Genomic DNA, 19,095 nt, shown 5'->3' on the forward strand with positions numbered 1-19,095 from the left:
TCTAAAAATTAGTCTTAATTTTTAAAATTGTCATAGTTGTACAATATATCATCTATAAAAGGTCAATTGCCTTACACAAAGCAGCTGTTAAATACATTGTTATTCCTCATTGGTCACGAAGCTTATTGCTTCTTTTCTCTAATATCTGCTTTCAGTTCCTCCTTTCCATTTTCTCTGCTTTTATTTATTCTGAGACCATAACAGTTTGTTGAAGAGCTTGAGCTTTGGGGCCTTTCTTAGTTACCTATTGCTCCCATAACTAACCATCACAAATTTAGTGATTTAAATGAACACAAATTTATGTTGTGTTCAGAATAAAGAAACAGTCCTAAAGTCAAGGTGTAGGTAGAGCTTTATTCCTTCTGGAGACACTAGAAGACAATCTGTTTTCATACCTTTTCCAATTTCTAGAGGCCACCTTCATTCTTTGGATCATAGCCCCTTCCTCCATCTTCAACACATATCATTCCAACTATTTTTATCATTCCATCTTCCTTTTCGGCCTTTGGTTCTGCTGCCTCTCTCTTTCCCTTATAGGTAATTTGTGACTACATTGAGCTCACATAGATAATCCAAAAGATGAGTTCCCCATGTCAAGGTCTTAACTCAATCACATCTGCGAAGTCCTTTTTAACACGTAAGGTAACATATTCACTGGTTCTGAGGATCAGGAGGTGAATATCTATGGAGGTCATCACTCTGTCTACCATAGGGCCAGAGTACCTGAGTTACAATACTTCTTCTGCTGTTTAGTTGCTGGGTTTTTTAATAAGGCAAATTAATTAAACTTCCAGAGCCTAAATCTTCTCATCTGTGAAGTGAGGCCCAAAAGAGGAAATCGTAGGATTGTTGTGATGATTAAATTACGTTGTACCATGTATATAGAGGACCACGACAACTGTCACTGAGTAAGTACTCAAATCTCAACTACTATTATTTGTGTTAATCTTGTCTGATAGAAACAAACTCATGTTAATCAAGCTCACAGAATGCAATGCACCAGTTTTAAAGGCCCACATATCAATTTACAATTAGAAGTGCAATCTTGGGATTAGCAATACTGTTATTTAGATAAACTAAAAAAGAAGCCATGTTACAATCAGAAGTTGGTTTGATGGACACAGGGTCCAAAAATCAGTGATAAATCAAAGCATGTCCACTCGCCAGGGTCCCTTTCAGTTAAATCTTTCCTACTCAAAGTGTGCTAGCATAACATGGCAGCTTTTTCATATTCAGAATCTCAAGCCTCACTCTAGACCTTTAAATAAGAATCTGAATTTTCCTATGATTTCAGAGTGATTTGCATGCATATTAAAGTTTGAGAAGTGCTCCCTGTGACAGTGCTTCAAAGTGTTTTGCCCTCCTCCATCTCTGCTTTCATAACAGGGAACAACCACCACCACCATGCATGAATCCATTCTGTCTTTACATATGTCAGTACCTTCTAAAGGGAATGCTGCTATACGCTTTCCCTTTGACGTGACTTGGGATAAGTGTGTGCTGATTATTTTGTGTGGTTTAAGTTTAACTCTCAGTGTACATCCTTTAGTTCTTCAGCTCTAAGCTGACAAATAAAGAATGCTTGCCTTCTGAACGCCTAGAAATAACAATTACAAACATACCTCTAGAAAGCAAGCATCCACTCCATTTCTTAATAGCTGTGCCGAATTTTATTATTAGCTTAATTCCATTATTAGGCTATTATTTTTAATATTTCAAAACTTAGGTCTACAAGAAAATTCAGATAATAAAAATTCATTAATTACATTACATTAATCCATCATAGCTAAAGAGTACATTTTCAATGGGAAGTAAAGAAAAAGAACCATATGGAAAACATTTTCTTATACTGAACAATAATTGTTGAAGTATGGTTTTGAAATGAGAGCAAATATCAAAGTATAAATTACATTTCTTCAATGAAATGTGCCCACTAACACCAAAGGGTAAGTACAGAGCAATTTATGTTTGTCTTAAAAGTGGATTGAGTCACAGATTAAAATTCTTAGAGATACAAAGACACTGACAATAATTTAATGAATTACAACTTTTGAACATTACTTCAATATATACTTATTGCACTTCTGGTACATGTAAGGCTCTTTGTTACTCACACTTTTGTCAAGCAAAAGAGGCTTCACCAAACAAACCTGTTGATAAGACACAGGTAAGTTTATTCTTACCTTCATAAGTGAGAACACTACCCTGACAGAGACTTCCTTGACTCAGGGAAAAGAGAAGGCAAAGTTAGGGTATTTATGAGATTTTAGAATCAGTTTATGGAGGATGTTTCAATGTGGAGGTGGTGGGGGGAAGGGGTGAATAGAACTGAAAAATGATATAATAATATATATTGTACACTCAACATGGGGAGGGTCTTCAGGTGAGGGTGTACAAAGAGACTAGAAGACTAAATAGTCATATGATGCTATCTATTGAAAAGTTTAACAGTTTGATACTCATTTAAATTGTTTTTCCAGGAAGCTTCTAAATGAACAATAAAGTTACTTGCAACTTATCTTCCCAGGCAAGGGTTTCCTAGAATAGTAAACTTACATTGATGAAGACAATGGAATAGTAAAGTGATATTGGTTAAGACAACCTAATGGTCGAGTAGAGTTATGTTAATGTAGAGAATAAGCCACGTGCCATAGATGGTTTCAGCTTTCACTCTAGTGATTCAAAGTTAAATAGGACATAGTCACTATACTAAAAGAATATATTATAGAATAGGAAAGTTTTTAGTGAATACTAAAACAGATTTGTTCTGATTATAATTATTGAGAAGAAATAGAGAAAAATATAAACAAGAAAATAAAAATCACCAAATTCCATCAACATGACAGAGCATTTCTAACATTTTAACGTTTGTGTGTTGTGTTCATTTTTGCTTAGTTTATATGTATAATCTATGCATATAATAAAATATACATATTTCTTAACCAAAAGTTGGGTCCCTATCATCAATAAGCTTTGTAGGCAGCTTTATTTTTCACTAAATTTAAAAGGCCATGAACATTTTCTAACATTATTAAATGTTCTTTGAAAACTTGAATTTTTAATATCTATGTGTGTTTGTGTATATATATATATATATATATATATATATATATATATACCAAATTTATTTATTTACCTAACCAGACATCACCGAATGAAAAAATGGCTAAAAAGTAATCATCAATGTTATGATTATCTTTTATGGAAATATTGTGTATATCTTTATTTCCTTAACAAAGTTTCTAGATGCTGGATATCACTATTTTTAATGGCCCTTTAAACAGATAATCAAGTGCTGAAATATGAAGGCTAAGGAGATATTTTTGTTAATGCCTCATCCTGAAGCATCTTTGCTTGCTCAGAGGCAATGAAAATACTTATTTGATAGAATTGTTTCAAAACATTTGGATCAGTACTTCTTACTGCATCTGTCAATAGTAACAGAAGAATGAATGCAAACTTCCATTCATTTGTTTAACTTAGATCAAAACTGCTGAATGTAATCACAAAATTCCTTTAAAGCCTCATCTTTACCTTTTAAAATAATTTTATGATGTTTATAATAATTTAAATTTTATTATGTTTTCTATAATATGTCATGTTTTTAAAATACTGAATAATTTTCTCCCAAAGTTTTGAGTAGAATTGATTCTCTAGGGAGTTGCAAGAGCTTTTACTATTCCTACTGTAGAAGCTACATTCCTAAGGGTATATATAATATATTCCAGTTTATGAATCATGATGACCATGATACAATTCATACAGTATTAAAGTAATAATTCACAAGGTTGTCCTGGATTCTAAAGAACAAGAAGTCAGTGAGGAATGGAACCAACTTTAAATATTATGTTTTAATGTTGCATTCCAAATAGGAAATCTGGGAAGGAGGGAAAAAGGGAAACAAAACATTTAAATTAGTTGAGTCCAGTTAGATTTATAAGGGGTAGCAAGAAGAGGTTAATATTTGACAAGCCCAACTGAACTGCATTGAAAGGAATTAGAAAAAGGACCATTTAAAGGGCAAAAAGAGCTAGTGTTATAGCAGGATAAAGTGATCATAGTAGAAATGGAAGTTTGTGTTACCACTGTCACTCTGTATTAGCAAAATGCAAATATCAAAGAAACACAATATTATAAGAAGAAATCTCCCACTGTAAGAAGGAAGCACTAATTTTTAAAAGAGACGGTTTTGTTAACTTTCAGAAACTTTAAGTTCCCAGACTAGGAAATGTCTCAAGAGGTAAAGGAGGAATCCTTAGAATGGAATTTTGCAGATAGCAAATGTGGTGAAAGTGAGAATAGGGACACTTTCCTTCTCCCCAAAGAATTACAGATATAAAGAGGTCAGGAGCAGGAGACAGCCAGAAAGTTATATAATACAAAGGGTAACACAAAACTTAGGTGTCCTTAAGATCCTGCTGAAATTATAGAATACCTCAGACAGAAACAGAAAGATGAAATTGCCAAAGTCATAAATTTTATTTTTTATAATACTGATCAGAGCTGCTCTCATGGAAGTCAGATTTCACACTTAATTCAGGATTCTAGCCAGGTAGGGGTACAAGAGTATAGGAAGAGCTCTATGACTTACACACTACTTGTTGCCAAGTTTGTACCCTTAAGCAACATTAATTTTATACCCCAAACGCTCTTCCCCCTGCTAACCACCATTTTACTCTATGTTTTTTACAAGTTTGACTTTTTAAGGTTCCACATATAAGTGATATCATACAGTATTTGTTTTTCTTTGTGTGACTTATCTCACTCAGCAGAATGTGCTCAAGGTCCATCCATTTATCAAAAATGGCAGGATTTATTTCCTGCCTTTCCAGCCTTTCTTATGGTTGAATAATATTTCATTGTGTATATACCACATCCTTTTTTATCCATTCATCTATTGATGGATACTTAGGTTGTTTCCATATCTTGGCTATTGTAAATATTGCTGAAATGAACATGGGGGTTTCCCTGGTGGCGCAGTGGTTGAGAATCCACCTGCCGATGCAGGAGACACGGGTTCGTGTCCCGGTCCGGGAAGATCCCACATGCCGCGGAGCAGCTAGGCCCGTGAGCCATGGCCACTGAGCCTGTGCGTCCAGAGCCTGTGCTCCGCAACGGGAGAGGCCACAACAGTGAGAGGCCCGCGTACCACAAAAAAAAAAAAAAAAAAAAAAAAAAAAAGAACATGGGAATGAGTGCATAAAAAAGGGTATAGGAGCAAATGAATAGATTCCTAACAAATATGAACAGAAATCAAAGGATATTAAAATCTGAGAAAGAGAGCCAATTTGTAAAGTTCTCAGGGTTTTTTTTTTTTGTTCTGTTTTGTTTTTATTTTTGTTTTTGTTGTTTTGACAAGAGCAGATTAGAATCTAGGCTCTAGGAAAGGAATCAGTTTGCATGTGGTAGACTCCTCTTGAAGGAATGGAATCCCTTCCAAATAGGAACCAATAAATACATTTGATCTCAGAGAAATATCTCTCCCAATTGTATTTTAGATTCATTAATAAGCGTTTGAAAACTGGCATGGATTAATCAGAATCCTGAAGAAACTGAAACTGCTTTTGTGGGCTTCAGATAGTATTCCCATTTTCTTTACTTTTTCCTCTAGGCTAAAACTTTGGATAGCCAAGGGAAACTATTGCCTTTTCTGTCTGTAGGCTTAAATTAGGAAGCCAAGAGCAGACAATATATTGAATCCTAGGAATTGGCTTATGTTACCTAAGATAACTCAATTATCATTAAACTGTAGGTCTTTAGAGTAAGGAGATAATTGGACATTGGATAAAAAAGAGAGAGAGAGGAAATAGGAGGTTAGGGATGCGTACTCCTATACACAATTCAAATATTTCCAAGAAAAATAATATAATATTTTGTCACATATTAAAATAAGTAGTTACTCTCAGATGTATTATACTGCAGTCTAAATTAAATATAGCTATTTCAAAATAGTTTAAAGAAGAGAAATAGTAAAATAAAAGTCAATGTAAATCATTTAAAGCAACATATTTATGATGTGAGACTGATAATTATAGCATCCCACTATACAGTAGAGAGACTAATAAATACTAATACTCCAGGATACAACAAATATAAAAAGAAGTATGATTAGTTCTAATCTGTTGAAAGAGAGACTTATAAAGAACAGGAATAAAGCCAGAAGTACAGAATAAGTTATTGCTTCTTGAACATACATAAATGTGACAAAACTTCAAGTGAATAGAAAAATAAAGATGTTAAAAGTGATGGCTGCAGTAATTAGCATAATATGAATTATGACCAATGATCAGAATTATGATTTGTAGTGGAAGAAGGAGTTGGGAATAGAGGGGATGATTTAAAATATTCTGAGAAAGGAAGAAAATAAAACAACAAAGCATTAAGTGACTATGGCTAAACAAGGCACAGAGGTTTATTATAATGAGAAATGATTGAAATTGATTTAAGATAGTAGAAAGTAAAGAAGTAACATAATGTCACAGAGTTGTATAAAAGCATCTCCTGGATGCACCTTGACTTTTTTTAAAGTTGATTTAAAAACAAAACAAGGCTAAGCAATACTCCTTTGGAAATATAGGCACTAAACAGAATAGGAAAACAAATATATAGAATACTAGAATGTAGTTTTTTCCTACCACTATTTTAAAAAATTATCACCATACAAGTAACAGAATTCCTTAAAGAATTGCTTTGTTTATCACAATTCTTTTTAGATATGAATTCTTAAAATGTGACTGAGAATACATTTGAAAAGAATTATGATTTAGATTTTGGGGAGAATAAATGAATTGAGTTTTATTTTCTGGTCAATTAATAAAATTGTTTTAGTGCAACTATCTTCCAATAGTTCAAGGCAAGGTAAAGTACCTGTTATCTAAGGAACCCTTTTCAAACTAAGTATTTGGATGTTAATACAACTCTAGATGATATCTCCCCAAATCAGTAAAAAGTAATAGAGTTTTCTCTAAACTATCTTCCACATAAATCAAACTATTATTTTTGGTTTCCAAAAATAACACCACTTCTATTTGATACTACAATAAAAATTACACCTTCTAATTGTGAATTAAGTGATGTGCTCCCAAAAATACTAAGCACTACAAAGTAGTAACTTTCTCAATAATGAATCAAACACCAGAAAGTCCAGAAATATACAGTTATACATAATAGCTTATCAATGATCACTCTGTTTAGGCAGGTAGCAGGATAAACTAAAGGAAAGACTGAAAAAATCATAAAAATTAACTAGTTGCTATAGACCATTCTTATAAATTTTTATGACACTCCAAGGAAATAGAAATATATATTAAATTCTAAACTTTTGGCCATTTGTTGACACAAAATTGTCTAAAAAATGTAGGAAATCGATTTGCAAAAATATAAAAATGTAGATGTTTCCTTTTTGTAAGAATATATATATATATACAATATTTAATTCAAGGCATATATTTAAAGAATAAAAATGGAGTAAATAGAGGAGTTAAAAAATTGTTAAATATCTCTGTCCAGAAGAAGAGGAAATCAGTTCTTTTAAAACTAACTCAAGCCTGAGAATCTATGACTTTGAAATTTAAAAATGGACTATAATTCTTATTCTGTTCTTTGATGCCACTCAATCTAAATTGTGAACATTAAAATATGTAAACATCAATGTCAATATTTATGTTTATTTTAAAAAGAAGTTATCTTGGAGGACCTTAAAGATGGCAGAGGAGTAAGACATGGAGATCAACTTTCCTCCAACAAATACATCAGAAATACATCTACATGTGGAACAGCTCCTACAGAACACCTACTGAACACTGGCAGAAGACCTCAGACTTCCCAAAAGGCAAGAAACTCCCCATGTACCTGGGTAGGGCAAAAGAAAAAACAAAAAAGAGAAAAAAGAATAGGGATGGGACCGACACCTCTGGGAGGGAGCTGTGAAGGTGGAAAAGTTTCCAAACACTAGGGAGCCCCTTCACTGGTGGAGACAAGGGGTGGTCAGGGGGAAGGCTTCAGAGCCATGGAAGAGAGTGCAGCAACAGGGGTGTAGAGGGCAAAGAGGACAGATTCCCGCCCATAGGATAGGTGCCAACTAGCACTCGCCAGCCTGAGAGGCTTGTCTGCTCAACCGCCGGGATGGGCGGGGGCTGGGAGCTGAGGCCCTGGCTTCAGAGGTATGATCACAGGGAGAGGACTGGGGTTGGCTGTGTTAACACAGCCTGAAGGGGGCTAGTGTGCCACAGCTAGTTGGGAGGGAGTCCGGGAAAATGTCGGGACCTGCCTAAAAGGCAAGAGACCATTGTTTCAGAGTAGGCAAGGAGAGGGGATTCAGAGCACTGCCTAAATGAGCTCCAGAGATGGGCATGAGCCATGGCTATCAGCACGGACCCCAGAGACAGGTATGTAATGCTGCTGCTGCAGCCATCAAGAATCCTGTGTGCAAGCACAGGTCACTATCAACACCTCCCCTCCCAGGAGCCTGGGCAGACTGCCACTGCCAGGGTCCCGTGATCCAAGGACAACTTCTACAGGAGAAAACACGGCATGCCTCAGGCTGCTGCAAAATCTCTCCAACCTCTGCCACTGCAGGCTCACCTCACATTCTGTACCCCTCCTTCCCCTCAGCCTGAATGAGCCAGAGCCCTCTAATCAGCTGCTCCTTAACCCCCCCTCTTGTCTGAGTGAAGAACAGATGCCAGAGGACAACATACATGCAGAGGCAGGGCCAAAACCAAAGCTAAACAGCAGAAGCTGTGGAACAAAGAAGAGAAAGGGAAGTTTCTCCATGCAGGCTCAGGAGCAGTGAATTAAATCTCCACAATCAACTTGAGGTACCTTGCATCTGTGGAATACCTGAATGCACAACAAATCATCCCAAAATTGACTCAGTGGTCCATGGCAGAAAATGTAGACTTGGGGTCTGCTGTATTTGACTGACTAGTTTCTGATTTTTATGTTTATCTTAGCATTGGTTTTAGTGCTTGTTCTCATTGGTGGATTTGTTTATTGGTTTCATTACTCTCTTATTTTTGTCACATTTTAATAATATAATTTTTATTTTAATAATTTATTTTCCTTTTCCTTTATTTCTTCTTTTTCTCCCTTTTCTTCTGAGCCATGAGACTGACAGGGTCTTGGAGCTCTGGTAGGGTGTCAGGCCTGAGCTTCTGAGGTGGGAGACCCGAGTTCAGGACATTGGACCACAAAAGAACTCCCATCCCTAAGTAACATCAATTGGTGAGAGACCTCCCAGAGATCTCCATCTCAATGCTAAGACCCAGCTCCACTCAATGACCAGCAAGCTACAGTGCTGGACACCCCATGCCAAACAACTAACAAGACAGGAACACAACCCCACCATTAGCAGAGAGTCTGCCTAAAATCATAATAAGTTCACAGAAATCCCAAAACACACTACTGGACAAAGTCCTGCCCATCAGAAAGGCAAGATCCAGACTTATCCACCAGAACACAGGCACCAGTCCCTTCCAACAGGAAGCCTACACAACCCACTGAACCAACCTTACCCATGGGGGGCAGACACCAAAAACAAGGGGAACTACGAACCTACAGCCTGCAAAAAGGAGACCCCAAACACAGTAAGTTAAGCAAAATGAGAAGACAGAGAAATACACAGCAGATGAAGGAGCAAAGTAAAAACCCAGCAGACCAAACAAATGAAGAGGAAATAGTATACCTGAAAAATAATTCAGAGTAATGAGAGTAAAGATGATCCAAAACCTTGGAAAAAGAATAGAGAAAATAGAAGAAATGTTTAACAAAGACCTAGAAGAACTAAGGAGGAAACAAACAATGATGAACAACACAATAAATGAAATTTAAAATTCTCTAGAAGTAATCAATAGCATAATAACTGAGGCAGAAGAATGGATAAGTGTACTGGAAGATGAAATAGTGGAAATAACTACCGCAGAGCAGAAAAAAGTAAAAGAGTGAACAGAATTAAGGACAGTTTCAGAGACGGCTGGGACAACATTAAACACAGCAACATTCTAATTATAGGGGCCCCAGAAGAAGAAGAGTAAAAAAAAGGAACTGAGAAAATATTTGAAGAGATATAGTTGAAAACTTCCCTAATATGGGAAAAGAAATAGTCAATCAAGACCAGGAAGCACAGAGAGTCCCATATAGGATAAATCCAAGGAGAAACATGCCAAGACACATGTTATTCAAATTATCAGAAATTAAATACAAAGAAAAACATTTTAAAAGCAGCAAGGGAAAAGCAACAAATAACATACAAAGGAATCCCCTGAAAGTTAAGAGCTGATCTTTCAGCAGAAACACTGCAGTCCAGAAGGAGTGGCAGGACCTACTTAAAATGATGAAAGAGAAAAACCTACAATCAAGATTACTCTACCCAGGAAGGATCTCATTCAGATTCGACAGAGAAATTAACATCTTTAGAGAAAAGCAAAAGCCAAGAGTATTAAGCACCACCAAACCAGCTTTACAAAAAAGCTAAAGGAACTATGCTGGCAAGAAACACAAGAGAAGGAAGAGACCTATAATAACAAACCCAAAACAATTAAGAATATGGTAATAGGAACATACATATTGATAATTACCTTAAATGTAAATGGGTTAAAATCTCCAACCAAAGGACATAGACTGACTGAATGGATACAAAACAAGACCCATTTATATGCTATCTGCAAGAGACTCACTTCAGACCTAGGGACACATACAGACTGAAAATGAGAGGATGGAAAAAGATATACCATGCAAATGGAAATCAGAAGAAAACTGGAGTAGCAATTCTCATATCAGACAAAATATACTTTAAAATAAAGACGATTACAAGAGACAAAGAAGGACACTACATATTGATCAAGGTATCAATCCAAGAAGAAGATATAACAATTGTAAATACTTAAGCACCCAACATAGGAGCATCTCAGTACATAAGACAAATGCTAATAGCCATAAAAGGGGAAATTGACAGTAACACAATAATAGTAGGGGACTTTAACACACCACTTTCACCGATGGAGAGATTATCCAAAATGAAAATAAATAAGGAAACACAAGCTTTAAATGATACATTAAACAAGATGAACCCAATTGATATTTATAGGAAATTCCATCCAAAAACAATGGAATAATCTTTCTTCTCAAGTGATCATGGAACATTTTCCAAGATAGATCATATTTGGGTCACAAATCAAGCCTTGGTAAATTTAAGAAAATTGAAATCATATCAACTGTCTTTTCCAACCACAACACTATGAGACTAGATATCAATTACAGGAAAAAAAAAACTGTAAAAAATGCAAACACATGGAGGCTAAACAATATACTACTAAATAACCAAGAGATCACTGCAGAAATCAAAGAGGAAATAAAAAAATACCTAGAAAAAAATGACAAAGAAAACACAATGACCCAGAACCTATGGGATGCAGCAAAAGCTGTTCTAAGAGAGAAGTATAGAGAAATACAATTCTACGTCAAGAAACATTTCAAATAAAAAAATCTAACCTCACGCTTAAAGCAATTAGAGAAAAAAGAACAACAAAACCCCAAAGATAGCAGAAGGAAAGAACTCATACAGATCAGATCAGAAATAAATGAAAAAGAAATGAAGGAAATGATAACAAAGATCAATGAAACTGAAAGTTGCTTCTTTGAGAAGTTAAACAAAATTGATAAACCATTAGCCAGACTCATCAAGAAAAAAACAGAGATGACTCAAATCAATAGAATTAGAAATGAAAAAGGAGGAATAAAAACTGGCACTGCAGAAATACAAAGGATCATGAGAGATTACTACAAGCAACTACATGTCAACAAAATGGACAACCTGGAAGAAATGGACAAATTCTTAGAAAAGCACAACCTTCCAAGACTGAACCAGGGGGAAATAGAAAATATAAACAAACCAATCACAAGCACTGAAATTGAAACTGAATTAAAATCTTCCTAGAAACAAAATTCTAGGACCAGATGGCTTCACAGGAGAATTGTATCAAACATTTAGAGAAGAGCTAACACCTACCCTTCTCAAATTCCTCCAAAATATTGCAGAGGGAGGAACACTCCCAAACTCATTCTGTGAGGCCATCATCACCCTGATACCAAACTAATACATAGATGTCACAAGAAAAGAAAACTACAGGCCAATATCACCGATGAACATAGAGGCAAAAATCCTCAACAAAATTCTAGCAAATGGAATCCAACAGCACATTAAAAGGATCATGCACCATGATCAAGTGGGGTTTATCCCAGGAATGAAAGGATTCTTCAAGATACAAAAATCAATTAATATGATACACCACATTAAAAAATTGAAGGAGAAAAACCATACGATCATCTCAATAGATGCAGAAAAATCTTTTGAAGAGATTCAACACCCATTTATGATAAAAACCCTCCAGAAAGTAGGCATAGAGGGAACTTACCTCAACATAATAAAGGCTATATATGACAAACCCAGAGCCAAAATCATTCTTAATGGTGAAAAAGTGAAACCATTTCCACTAAGATAAGGAACAAGAGATGGTTGCCCACTCTCACCACTATTATTCAACATAGTTTTGGAAGTTCTAGCCACAACAGCTAGAGAAGCAAAAGAAGGAAAAGGAATCCAAATCGGAAAAGAAGAAGTAAAACTGTCACTGTTTGTAGATGACATGATATCATACATAGAGAATCCTAAAGCTACTACCAGAAAACTACTAGAGCTAATCAATGAATTTGGTAAAGTAGCAGGATACAAAATTAATGCATAAAAATCTCTTGCATTCCTATACACTAATGATGAAAAATCTGAAAGAGAAATTAAGGAAACACTCCATTTACCATTACAACAAAAACAATAAAATACCCACGAATAAACCTACCTAAGGAGACAAAAGACCTGTATGCATAAAACTATAAGACACTGATGAAAGAAATCAAAAGTGACACAAATGGATAGAGAGATATACCATGTTCTTGGATTGGAAAAATCAACATTTTGAAAATGACTATACTACCCCAAACAATCTACAGATTCAATGCAATCCCTGTCAAACTACCAATGGAAATTTTCACAAACTAGAACAAAAAGTTCACTATTTTTAAGGAAACACAAAAGACTCTGAATAGCCAAAGCAATCTTGAGAAGGAAAAATAGAGCTGGGGGAATCAGGCTCCCTGATGTCAGGCTATACTACAAAGCTACAGTAATCAAGACAGCATCATACTGGCATGAAACCAGAAATATAAATCAATAGAACAGGATAGAAAACCCAGAGATAAACCCATGCACATATGGTCATCATATCTTTGATAAAGGAGGCAAGAATATACAATGGAGAAAAGACCACCTCTTCAATAAGTGGTGCTGGGAAAACTGGATAGCTACATGTAAAAGAATGAAATTAGAACACTCCCTAACACCATACACAAAAATAAACTCAAATTGGATTAATGACCTAAATGTAAGCCCAGACACTATTAAACTCTTAGAGGAAAACATAAGCAGAACACTCTTTGGCATAAATCACAGTAAAATCCCTTTTGACCCACCTCCTAGAGAAATTGAAATAAAAACAAATAAACAAATGGGACCTAAGGAAACTTAAAAGCTTTTGCACAGCAAAGGAAACCATAAATAAGATGTAAAGACAACCCGCAGAATGGGAGAAAATATTTGCAAATGAAGCAACTGACAGAGGATTCATCTCCAAAATTTACAAGCAGCTCATGCAGCTCAATATCAAAAAAACATACACCCCAATCCAAAAATGGGCAGAAGACCTAAATAGACATTTCTCCAAAGAAGATATACAGATTGCAAACAAACACATGAAAGAATGCTCAACATCATTAATCATTAGAGAAATGCAAATCAAAACTACAATGAGATATCATCTCTCACCGGTCTGAATGGCCATGATCAAAAAATCTACAAACAATAAATGCTGGAGAGGGTGTGGAGAAAAGGGAACCCTCTTGCACTGTTGGTGGGAATGTAAATTGATACAGCCACTATGGAGAACAGTATGGAGGTTCCTTGAAAAACTAAAAATAGAACTACCATATGACCCCGCAATCCCACTACTGGGCACATACCCTGAGAAAACCATAATTCAAAAAGAGTCATCTACTACAATGTTCACTGCAGCACTATTTACAATAGCTAGGACATGGAAGCAACGTAATTGTCCATCAACAGATGAATGGGTAAAGAAGATGTGGCACATATGTACAATGGAATATTGTTCAGCCATATAAGGGAACGAAATTGAGTTATGTGTAGGGAGGTGGATGGACCTAGAGTCTGTCATACAGAGTGAAGTAAGTCAGAAAGAGGAAAAAAATACCATACGTTAACACATATATGTGGAATCTAAGGGAAAAAAAAGGTTCTGATGAATGTAGGGGCAGGACAGGAATAAAGACGCAGATATACAGAATGGTCCTGAGGACATGGGGATGGGGAAGGGTAAGCTGGGACGATGTGAGAGAGTGACATTGACATATATACTCTGCCAAATATAAAACAGACAGCTAGTGGGAAGCAGCCACATAGCACAGGGAGATCAGCTCGGTGCTTTGTGACCACCTAGAGGGTTGGGATAGGGAAGGTGTGAGGGAGATGCAAGAGGGAGGGGATATAGTGATATATGTATATATATAGCTGGTTCACTTTGTTATAGAGCAGAAACTAAGACAACATTGTAAAGCAATTATACTCCAGGAAAGATGTCAAAAAAACAATTATCTTTGGAAGCAACACATAAACTCTTCGTTTGCCTCCTTGACAATGCCTATGAAAGGGACATTCCTCTTAAGCTTGCATCATACCTCTGTTCCTACATCTTGGCAACTTTAATGTCTTCAAGAAGAGATTGGATTTATTCATTCAATATTAGAACATTCTGTAAATATCAGCATAAGTAGAAAAAAACAAATGTCACTAAACACAACACACAGAGAAAATTCAACGTCCCCCAAATTGTTATGAGAAAAAGCAAAATAAATGTTTGGGAATATCTGGGGAAAAAATAAGCAAAACTGGAAGAATCTAAGAGACATTTGTCTTAGGATGAGAAGAGAGACAAGGAATGGATCTTGTGTCCAACATTTATAATGGGTAAACGAAAACATTGCACACATGGCCCATGGTTACCAAATTGATTAAGCTTTTATGTTATTTCAATTTTCTCCATTTTAGAGTGTTATTTATAAATCATTTTATTATTCTTTAGTGATTTACTATGATTATAATGGGCCTCCTTTATTTATTAATATATAACTTAAGTTAGTGCTTTTATTACTTACAGGAAAATATATGTGTCATAGAATACTCTAATTTGATTTAACCCTACTTGATTTATGTGTTATTCTTGAGTGTTTTCATTTTGTATATCACTTAAACCTCACAAGATATTATTATCATTATTTCTTACAGTCAACATTCTTTTACTGATCCTCCTTGCCATGCTTCTTTTTCTTCTTTTGTTTCCAAGATTCCATTTGAGATTATTATTACTCTGACTGCAGAACAACTTTTATTGTTTTCCCTGGTGCAGGTCTGCTGGTAATGAATTCTCAGTTCTAATATATGTGTAATGTCTTTAAATTCCCTTCATTTATTTGAGTATATATTTCTGGATATATAAGTCTAGGCTAGCAGTTCTTTTATTTCAGTACTTTGAAGGTTTCCATTGTTTTCTAGGTTCTTTGTTTCTGCTATTAGCCAATAGACATTCTTATTTGGGCTTATTTGAAAGTATTACACCTTTTTCTCTGTCTGCTTTCTGTTTCATTTTTAGCAGTTTACTATAATGTACTTTTATGGCATTTGTGGTATTTATCCTGTTTGGGGTTCATAAAGCTTCTTGAATCCATGGCTTGACTACTTCGTCAATTCTCTGCCATTATCTGTTTAAATATTGATTCTGTTCATTTGCTGTCTTTCTGGAATCGATTACATCTGTGTTAGATTTTTCACTGTTGGATGTGTTGCTTGCTCTTTTCCATATTTCCATTTTTTTGGTCTGTTTGTGTTTCAGTCTGGATAATTTCTCTCACCCATCTTGTAGTAAATTCTTAATTCTTCTATGTCTACTCTGCAGTTAACCTCACCTACTAAGTTCTTACATTTAGATATCTATTTTAGAATTTCAATTTTTATAGTTTTCTATTCTCTTTACAAAATTCACTTTAAAAATATTAATCATACCTATTTTTAAATCTACTCCAGATAACTCTATTATTTAGATACTTTATCAGTTTCCATTACTTGTTGTGCTTTGCTCAAGTCTTATCTTCTTACATGCTTAAATATTTTTGAGTTTTAGTTCTTGTGTATAAAATATTGTAGAAAAAGTGTAATGCTCTGCATGATCTTATCTTTTCAAATATATTTTTGATTTTTGTCAGACATTTGGTCTAAGAGAATATCTCCCTAGCCCAGTTAGGAATTTAGATGATTTGAAATTATTTTTTGTCTTTCTTTGGGCAGGTAAGTCTATTTACCATTTTTCCTCACTCTTAAAGTATAGCCCTTTTGGAGTATATCCACCAAATGTTGATAGCTCTCAAGACCTCCTTTTTGCCAGACCCTACACTCTAATTTTTGTTGATTGTAGTGCTGTTCAGATGGCTGAACATTTGCTCAGCTTCTCAACCCTTTTACCACAACTTTCACTTTTGCTTTGAGGGGTGAAAATAATAATAAATATTGTTTATCTCTTTTGACTCCTCTTTTTCTCTAAATCTTGCTTCCTCAAATTCTTAATTCACAGACACATTTTTAAATTTTTCAGATTTGCCGGATGTTTAGCTAAATGGTTAGTTCAAAATCATTTAGTCTTCCATTTTCAGAAATGAATCTCCTTGTTCATGTGTTCTGGAAACTCCTGGTAATGGACTATTAAAGATCTAAACTCATGGTGTTGAGAATCTCCATTTCATTTCCACTAAGAGTCATAATGTCATTGTGGAAAGAGCAGTGAAACTATTCTTTGGAAACACCATGATCAATGGCAGGCTGTGGATTACAGAATATAGATACAGCTACTAGTATGTATAATAAATAAAAAGATAAAAATTCATAAATACATTCAATGCTCAGATAAGCTTGTATACATAATCCTTAAACTTACTTACATTTGATGGCAGTGTCCTCACAGGACAGTGAAAGTTACAAATATAACATCCCTTCTAACTATATACTTCAACTGATATCAAAAGAGAAGCAACAAATATTTTGCAAAAGAAACATTGGGTCTTTTTATTTTCTAAATTATTCGCTGAAAACTAGTCAAATTACTGAGTCATACAACTAGAATACATTGGTATTCACAAAGACATACACACACTTAAAACTATTTTTAGGGGAAAAATGTCAAAAGAATGTGCCCTGAGCTCTTGACTTGAGACCTCTGATATTTTAGTGAATTTTCCCTTTATTTCCTAAACTTACCATCTCTTTATTTTCTTTACTATTTTATTCTACTGTTCTTAATTTTATTCCTGTTATAATATTTCTCACTTTGTTTATAATATTTCTGTCAGGACATGTGCTCATCCTGTAGACAGTAAACTCCTAACCAAAGGAACTAAACATTTAAAAAACTTTATGATGCTGTAAAGCCATGAAAATGTCCTTTATAAAGAAGGTTAGTAATACATATTTGTTGAACAACAATGGATAAATGTGTGGATGAATAAATGAATGAATGGAGGATTGAAAAATGGATGTAAATGAATGTAATATATGCTCAATGTTTATGTTCTTCTGGTTTAGACTACATGTACATTTCTGAAAATATTTATGCTAACATTTAGCAAAACATTTAATTCACAAGGTTTTCTGATAATAATGGGTAAAAATGCAAAGCATTTTTTTTTGTGTGTAATAGGATCTTTGATCCAGTAAGAGATTTCTCCTATTTGATATCAGTTGGAAAGTATGGCTGGAGAATGCACTTTTCTCATATGGATGACATGAAAAAAGGTCTTTCAGTTATATGCCATTGAAATTCTAATCATAGCTGAACATTACCCACCAAGCACCCATCACTGTTGATGAGAATAACTGAAGGAATATTTAGGAGTTTTGACTTTCTTTTTTAAATTTGCCTCAGACTCATTTTTTTTTTTTTCTCATTTTAGCTATTTGCCACATCTTGGCCATAGGAGTAAAGATATCAAGGCAGTGAATTAAGATTGTCCTGTCTCTATTGAAAGTAAATGTTCAGGCTGTGCCCATAATCATTTGTTTCACTCAATTGATTTTTCTCTTCATTGAAATATCTGATTGGTCTAGTGTGGAGGAATTCTTTCTCCCCCCTTCAGTGAAAGTATTGATTAATAACTTCATAAGAGTTTAGTGTTCTTAAAAGCATTTCTTGGTCCTTATATCTCTAATATCCTTATATCTCTAATTCTATTCCTATTCTATTCTATTCTAATTCTATTTCCAAAGAAATCCTCCAGTCTTCACATCTTCTTGTTCTCCTACTACACCGTGTAGTTTTGAAGGAATATTTTGCTTTTAATTTGCAATGATTTTTGCAAATATTGATAAATACCCCTCATTTGAAACAGCTCCATATTCGTGTAATACGCTTTTTAAAGAGGATATCTGTTTGATTTATTTTAAGGACACTTACATTGTGTCCTGATATAAAAAGAAATACGATAAATTAATCACATTTTACATTAATGAGATAAAATAAATTTGACGATAAAATTTGCTTCTTGATCTGATATTTGATGAGATATTTAACATCTTGTTATGTCAGTTGCTCTAAATCAATTAAAGAATATTAAAATTTATCAGAGATATAAGAGATGCATGATTGATGATCATAAGCCCTTTGTTAAATATGTAGTACAAATTTATAAACAAAATGTTACTAACAGTTTACTTGTTTCCTTTTTATGTAGCATATGAGTAATACATTTCCAATCCAATAAGGAGATCTATGGGAAGATTCATATTAAAAGTTTCCCAGTTTTTATTTCCTAATAAAAATATCAAGCTTATAATACATCAAATATTCAGAAACTACTACTCTGAATTTTTACTTTATTTACTTAACCATCTGTCTATACAGCATGTATGTCAGAGTTATAAAGAAT

The sequence above is a fragment of the Kogia breviceps genome, chromosome 17, assembly GCF_026419965.1.
Source record: "Kogia breviceps isolate mKogBre1 chromosome 17, mKogBre1 haplotype 1, whole genome shotgun sequence".
NCBI classification, from domain to species: Eukaryota; Metazoa; Chordata; class Mammalia; order Artiodactyla; family Physeteridae; genus Kogia; species Kogia breviceps.